The sequence below is a fragment of the Culex pipiens genome, chromosome 2 (assembly GCF_016801865.2).
Source record: "Culex pipiens pallens isolate TS chromosome 2, TS_CPP_V2, whole genome shotgun sequence".
Lineage (NCBI taxonomy): Eukaryota > Metazoa > Arthropoda > Insecta > Diptera > Culicidae > Culex > Culex pipiens.
In genome coordinates, this window is record NC_068938.1 from 128,744,511 (window position 1) to 128,752,053 (window position 7,543).

The following is a 7,543-nucleotide window of genomic DNA, read 5'->3' on the forward strand; positions in this document are numbered from 1 at the left end:
AAAAAAATTATGATTCTCTCCTTATTCAAAAACTAGTGGTCACAGAATAAATTATAACGATTAGAATTGGGTCAATGTTCAAAAGTGGAAGGGGTCGTACCACCCCCCGTCACGAGAAATCGAAAAATGGAGCTCGGATTCGTGATCAGGGACAAAAGTTACCCATAAGGGCAAAGTTTCATGCAAATCGAAGAGGGGTTGGGGCAACTGCTGTGTGAGTTGGCGGAGAACTACTCCTTTATCAATGCTAATATCTGCTACTACTTTTTTGTGTAAAAATAGAGCAGTTGTAGATATTTTATGTAGGTTTAGTTTATGTAGGCATCCTGCAATATTGGCCAGAAAAGTGGTTCGGTTTCGTTTTCGATAAATGAAATCTATAAATAAATAACCCTTATATTTCCATTTCGTTAATTAAAACATTCTAACATTTTATCCGGTATTTTTGTAAAAGTCTAACCCTCTACTGCCCAATTTATTTTTCGATTTTTTTATTTTTCCCTTGTTCAGAAGGTTATTTTGAGCAACTTTTGTTCTACGAAAAACTTTACTTCTCTTGATTTATGTTTTTCTTGTTTCATTTTTTTGTATTTTAATTTGCATTTATCTTGTTTAGTTTATTTTTGTTTTTGGTAGTATTTGGCCTATTCTACCACCATCATTACATTTTGCCTATCTAATTTTTTCATGTTTTTACAGTCACTTTTTCAATTTTTTACTTGTTTTTCACATTTTCTGCTATAAAATGGCACCATTATCATTTAAATTATAAAAAAAGGCGTAGAGGCATAGTCTGGGACATTAGAAAAATTACTGCATACTTCTTTTTACTTAAAACAGGGGTGCCGTAATCTGGGGTGAATCGGGACTACAGTCTGAATAGGGACAGCAGTTTTTAGATCACTTAAAGCTTTTAAATTTGGAAATGGATGTACACATTTTGTTGGTCTGAGTCTGTTCTAACCGAAACCAACCAGAAAAATCACAATATTGTGCTCCAACATGGTTAAAACTGCTGTCCCAATTCGCCCCATGTGTCCCGATTGACCCCAGTTTACGGTGCTCAAAGTTTTTGAATGACGGGCCAAATTTAAAGCTTACATGAGCTTGCGGGCCAACCGTAAAAAATGATTATTTAATAAAAAATAATTACGTTATTGCAATCTATAAGACTGAGAATACCTGAATGACTAAATATTTTTAAATAATTCTGTGTATATTTTTTACATTTTCGTCATTTTAATATAAGAGAACACAAAGTGACAGTTTTTCAAAAGTTTTGTTCAAAAAAGCTTCAACAAATCAACTGATTGATTCAAATTTAATAAAAAAACAAAAATACTAAAAAATTACAAAAAAATCCATGGGCTATTCATTGCAATTAGCATGCCTCAACAGACATTGAAATCAGGTTAGGCTGCTGCAAATATTTTTGAAAGAAGTTTATAAACCAGGGACAGGTTAAAGTCGTGAGGTTGTTGATCATGTTGTGGCTGAAGACGATCGTAGTTTCAAAAATATAATAAAAATAAAAAAAAGATATTTAGTTGAATGCACTTGTATTTTCCCTAAAATTTAAGTTATTATTTAAAAAAATAAAAGAGGGACCCACAAAATTGAGGAATTTTATATTTAAGGTGAAGCCGTTGATCATTTTCGAAAAAAAATAATCATCACTATACAAAATTATATACTAAATTCAGTTTACCGAATTTCAGCACCAAAAGGAATCAGCATGTGCCGGTTGTTGCCTTCTTGAAGCCACTGAAGGAATTTTTGATCTAAATCAATTGTGCTTCAAAATTTATATAATTTTGTGGCACAGTCATTGACGTCCTAGTTGGCAATCATTGATTAATGACGATTTCCATAACTTAACAAGGAATGGGATAATCGTTACCAAAAGGAATCAGCATGTGTAGGGCACTATTCTAAACAACTTGTTGAAGGAATTTTGTCAAAATATTGAAAGCGACGCAAAATTTATATCTTTGGAGGAAAAATCATGGCAATGATGGAAGTCTTCACGTAAAAGTGCCAAAAATATGTTAAACCTTTGCAAAAGGTTTTTTCCAACGATTATTCCTCCAATTTTATTAAAATTAGAATTAAACGTGAATCAGATGCTAGTCAATTAAATAAATAAACCAAATGTCATAAGTTTGAATCCCAAAGTGAAAAGGTTCTAAGTTCATAAGAAAAAGTTAATTAGTATGGAAAACCTATGCTTTTGCTATTTTTACAGTTTTCTACTTTAGTAAAATTTAACGTTTTATAATAATTCATTTTCAGAAATGTTTTTATACGGAATTACAATTTGTTATAACATTTAAACTTTCATTAAGATAGATTTTTCAACAAAATATTTGTGTTCTTTAGTAGGGATCAAAGCATGGATAAACCATTTTTTTATATTAACAAAAAATATGTTGGTCACAAAAAAAAGTAAAATCTTTTTTTTAAGCATAAAAAAAGTATATTGCAGATGGTTCAAAGGGCCACTTTACATGAGCATTCAAAATGGGCCCGCTGGCCACAAAAAATCACCTCGCGGGCCATACTTTGGTCACCCCTGTCTTAAGATGACTTAGCTGAAAAAATCTCGTTCTTAGAACAAATCCTGTCATTTTGGCAGCTGTCTATAGTGGAGGTTCATTTTTGGCAAAAAATGACATCTCGAAAAATCATTTTTTTTATTTTTATTTTTTTGAATTGCTGTAAAAGTGCCTAAATTTTTGAAAATCTCTACATGTCAAAACAATTCCCTCGAACAAGAACTTGTTTTTACCATACCGTTATATTTGAGCATCATTTTAGTTTCATTTGACCCAATGTCACCCCCTCTAAGGGGTGAGATTGGGTCAATTTTCAAACGATTGGCATTTAAGGTAGAGTTCATCAAATTCTACCAAATTTTGGGAAAATGTTATTAAACCATCTAAGAACAATTCTGCATTAAAATATTTTCGATGTTATTTAAATTGTAATTGTTACTAAGAAATGACGAGAAGTGTATAGTTTTTTGACCCATAGTCAACCCCACAGACGGTACTGGTGTATAATCCATTTTATAACATCTTTTTTATTGCAATGTACAACTCATTGCTTAAAATTTCTTTTTCTTTTTTTAATTTTACTGCCGCTCTAATCGAGTCCGTCCCATATGTAAAAACAGCAAGCCGAGAAAAACGCATGTCAAATTTGTCCCGCTCATAAGGCTACATATTAGAATTTTACGATAAAGTGGATTTTCTTCGGTTTTCTAGAACAAAGTTTTAAATTTTATTGGATTCTCTGATAGTTTACATGATTTCGAACCAAACTGCATCATTACCTCAAAATTGACGAAATTACATATGGGACGGACTAGCTTCGAGCGGCAGTTTAGGCCGTTGCAAATATTTTTGAAAGTTTATGTCACCCCCCACCCCCTCCCCCTTCAATACTGGCTTGAAAAATCAGTTTTTCAAAAAACTTGAACATTTCAGTGCATTTTCCTGTGTTGATAATCTTTTTTGACGTTTAGCGTTGATTCAACAAGTAAGTAATTTAAAAAAAGGGACATAAACTTTGAAAAAAGGGCATCGGCCATGTTTTTATTTGTTCAACCCCTTCCCAGTTTGATTGAGACCTGAGAGAATGAACATTAACTTCCAAAAATATTTGCATCGGCCTAAGTATGCATTTATTTTTGTTAATTACATTCTGGTACGGTGGAATATACTGCTACAAGCTACAAGATAATTTGTTGATTTAAGATAAAAAATTACATTAAATTAAAATTTTATTTATTGTCAAAAAAAAAAAGATGCTGCAATGTAAGACAAATAAAAACATTGCAGCATACTAAACAACGATGCACTATGGGGTATTTCCATATAAGCGAGCGGCCAAAAATATTTTTTTGCTTTTTTGTGACTTTTTTGTATTGTTTGTACTCATTATAATGAAAACAAATGAATTTTGATATTTTTCCAAAAAAAAAAGTTTAATTTTCGATTTTTCCATATATTTGAGGCCACATGCATTAAAGTGGTGAATTTTAATATTCTTGCTCTGTCTATTTGATGCACGGAATGGCGGTTTATGCTATGTTAAAGTTTCTGATTTACGTTCAATCTCCCTCCCCTTCTTCTTGAGTTAAAATCCACCTCTCTTTGAAGACCCCACCCCCTTCCCCCTCCAATTAAAATTTGGTTTTTGCGATGTTTAAGAATTTTAGACGGTTTATTTTATGGAACATTGTATGGATTCTTGTCCACGTTTTTTGTTGATCCACTTGCAAAATTCACGTTTTCCACGATAAATTCTTCAAATCAAAATCACTATGTAACCGATTGTCGTTAGATTACTTAAAATATGAACTTCTTCTATGGGCTTTTGTATACCTCGTTTTGAAGCTACAGAACAACATGCGTAGTTTTTCCTCTGTGGTTTTTCCCTGAGTTGATCATGTGATGGTTCTGCAATGTTGTAATTCTTACAAATATACTCGAAAGCAGTTCTCACGTTTTCAGAATAGTGCTTCGTTATATCGTACAGGGACACTACGGTATTATTATCCATACTTTCAAAAGAACACAACAACGAACTGATAAGAATATTCGACGAATCGTTTCTGTAAAATACTTAGAATAGGAATTTCTCATTTTATACATAGCAGGTACGTCATTTCTGCCTCCGCAGGTAAATAATGTGATTTTAATCAAGCGTATACGCGAAATCATTAATTTTCTTGCATGAATCAAAATGTTCAAAATGGCATAACTCAAAAAGTGCACATAAGTGCACTTTGAAATTTGAAGACAAGTTAGGACATGGTTCAAATTTTATGCTGCAAAATTTTCAGATCGCACAAATGCACACAAAAAAAGTACTCCATTAACAAAGTTGAAAAAAACTAAATTTTGAATAAAAATTCATCTTTTTTGATTTTTATTATTTTTTTAGCCTGTAAAAGTGTGTTTTGTAAAATGTTATTGAAAAGTTGAATCAATTACCTTTCTGAATGTATATAATGATGCAGGAAAAAATACATAAACAGCTACACAGTACAACTATGAAAAATAATAATTTTTTTGTCAAAAAACATGTTTTTTCTTACCATTTTCGCCTTTGAAGGTCTACAATTCAGTGAATTTTGAACCTACAACTTTCAAACTCCGGATTTTTCTTAGTTAGAGTGTTTATTTTCGAAAAAAAAATACCAAAAAAATAATTAGAGTATGTCGGTTTTTCGATTTATGGCCGCCTGAAACCCCATAGTGCGATGTCCTGTTGAATGCCAACACAACGTGCAGTCCTGTGATGTCAAGTGAGCCAGACAAATTGCGGTCCTGCTGGTTTGCACTGGACTGTGCTGCCTGAGTTGATCCTGGATGGTGCCCATTGCCCATTGGGTAGACCACAGCAATTTGGGATGGATTTCCCGCTGGGCCTGGCTCCATTCGTCGCTGTGCGTGTGTGTTGTTATGCCAGGAAGTCCAACGGTCCAGCGCGGTCAACGGATGTCATTTTCACGCCCATTGTGTGCTGTGCCGTTGTGGTCGATCCTGGGGGTTTGGTTTGGTTCCGGGGGTAATTTGTTTCTCGGGCGGTCGGTCGATTCCGAAGAGACTCCCTTTTCTCTGTGTGATGATATGAAATATGCAGAAAATATGGCCATCAACGTTGTGATTTGATATCGTCAGGCTTGAATTTCCTCCCCCGGAAAACACTTCGGATGGTGCGAAAGTTTGAAGGTTATTTGAGCTGAAGTGCTATTTTTAACGCGTGTGGCACATTCCGGCAGGAGTTGACTTGCAACGGGAAATTGGATTCGCTCACTTGCCTTGAGGTCATGACTTGGCTTTTAAATGAATAAATCCCTGATGTATTTTTCTGGATCAGCCTTAGTTGTTAAAAATGAATGAATTAAAAATTAAAATTTGCTCTACATTTTCGCAAATTACCTTTTCTTTTTTTCTATTCAAGCTTTAATACAAATTTGCGAGCAGGTCAAACGAAAAAAAAGTGTATAAATATATGACAATCTTTATCTTGAGATAAAATTTTCTGATCGATTTGGTGTCTTCTGCAATGTCGTAGGTTATGATTAGGACTATAATGAAAAAAGAAAGTTAGACCGATGCCAATATTTTCAGTGGTTTTCTTCATTCATATGACAACATTGAACGGAGGACTATGGAAATTTAATTTTCATTTTTTTCTTCGTAGATCACTTCTCATTACACGGTTGTCCGAATTATTACTACGCAAAAGTTATTTGAAGAAAAGCTATTTCAGCAATTACATGTTGCGTAGTTTTAAAATTGTGAATGGTTAAAAAATAAACCTATTTATTTAATTGAAATTGTCTTAACTTGAATCAAGACAATGTTTTGCAGTTATTATTCAATCGAATAATCTCAATAAATTCCCCATAAAGTTAAAACAGCTGTCAGCACTATTTTCTCTCAAGTGCTTCAAGGCCAAATCGCGGAAATTCAGAGCCCGCCTTCGCTTCTTCCACCGGCAATAGCAAGCAATAACTGTAACATTTCAGTGCGGCGGAAGCAATTGAATTGGAAATTGAATTCGTTGTGCAGATTTTATTTCCCGGTACCTGCACGGAGCTCATTCACAGCGTACCACGCGTCCCCATCGCTCTCTGTTTGTGTTGGCTGCTGCCGGCCGGATTCGCCAACGACGACCCCGGCAAAGTTGCAAAAAATTTCATTCATTATTTTCGCGTTCCTCTCCCCAGTCCAGTTTGCTCAATGGCGTCGTCGTCGTCTTCTTGTAAGTTTGTGTTTAGGAGCTGCCGGTTGCGCGAAGAGGACCAGAGCGATAGTCACATTACCGGGTCATATGTTTGGGACCGCGCCGTCGTCGTTGTTGTGTGGAGCTTTCGGTTGATGACGACGACGGAGACCGCTCGGGAAATTCCGGGAGCTTTGCGTCAGGGTGGCCGCACAAATAGAATTTAATGATTATATTTTTTCATTTCATGATTTAATTTTATATCGGAAGGCTGACTTATGATCAATTTCAAAATCAAAATTTCAAAAATCTCCAAAATTCGATTTCAATCCTGAGATATTCAATAAAAACCAAAAAACTCCGTGCATTGTTGTCACTCTTCATATAAAAGAAGTTTCAATCTTGTCGTGCTATATTGACACATCCTGAAAATTGTTGTAAGTGCGATCTTCTCGCTTTTTAAATTATGTTAATCCGTTTTGACTGTCAAAAACCAGCCTTTTCTTCAAAGTAAAATATTGTTTCACTAACATTCATTTTTTTTGTTTTTGTTTTTGTTTTTGTTTTTGTTTTTGTTTTTGTTTTTGTTTTTGTTTTTGTTTTTGTTTTTGTTTTTGTTTTTGTTTTTGTTTTTGTTTTTGTTTTTGTTTTTGTTTTTGTTTTTGTTTTTGTTTTTGTTTTTGTTTTTGTTTTTGTTTTTGTTTTTGTTTTTGTTTTTGTTTTTGTTTTTGTTTTTGTTTTTGTTTTTGTTTTTGTTTTTGTTTTTGTTTTTGTTTTTGTTTTTGTTTTTGTTTTTGTTTTT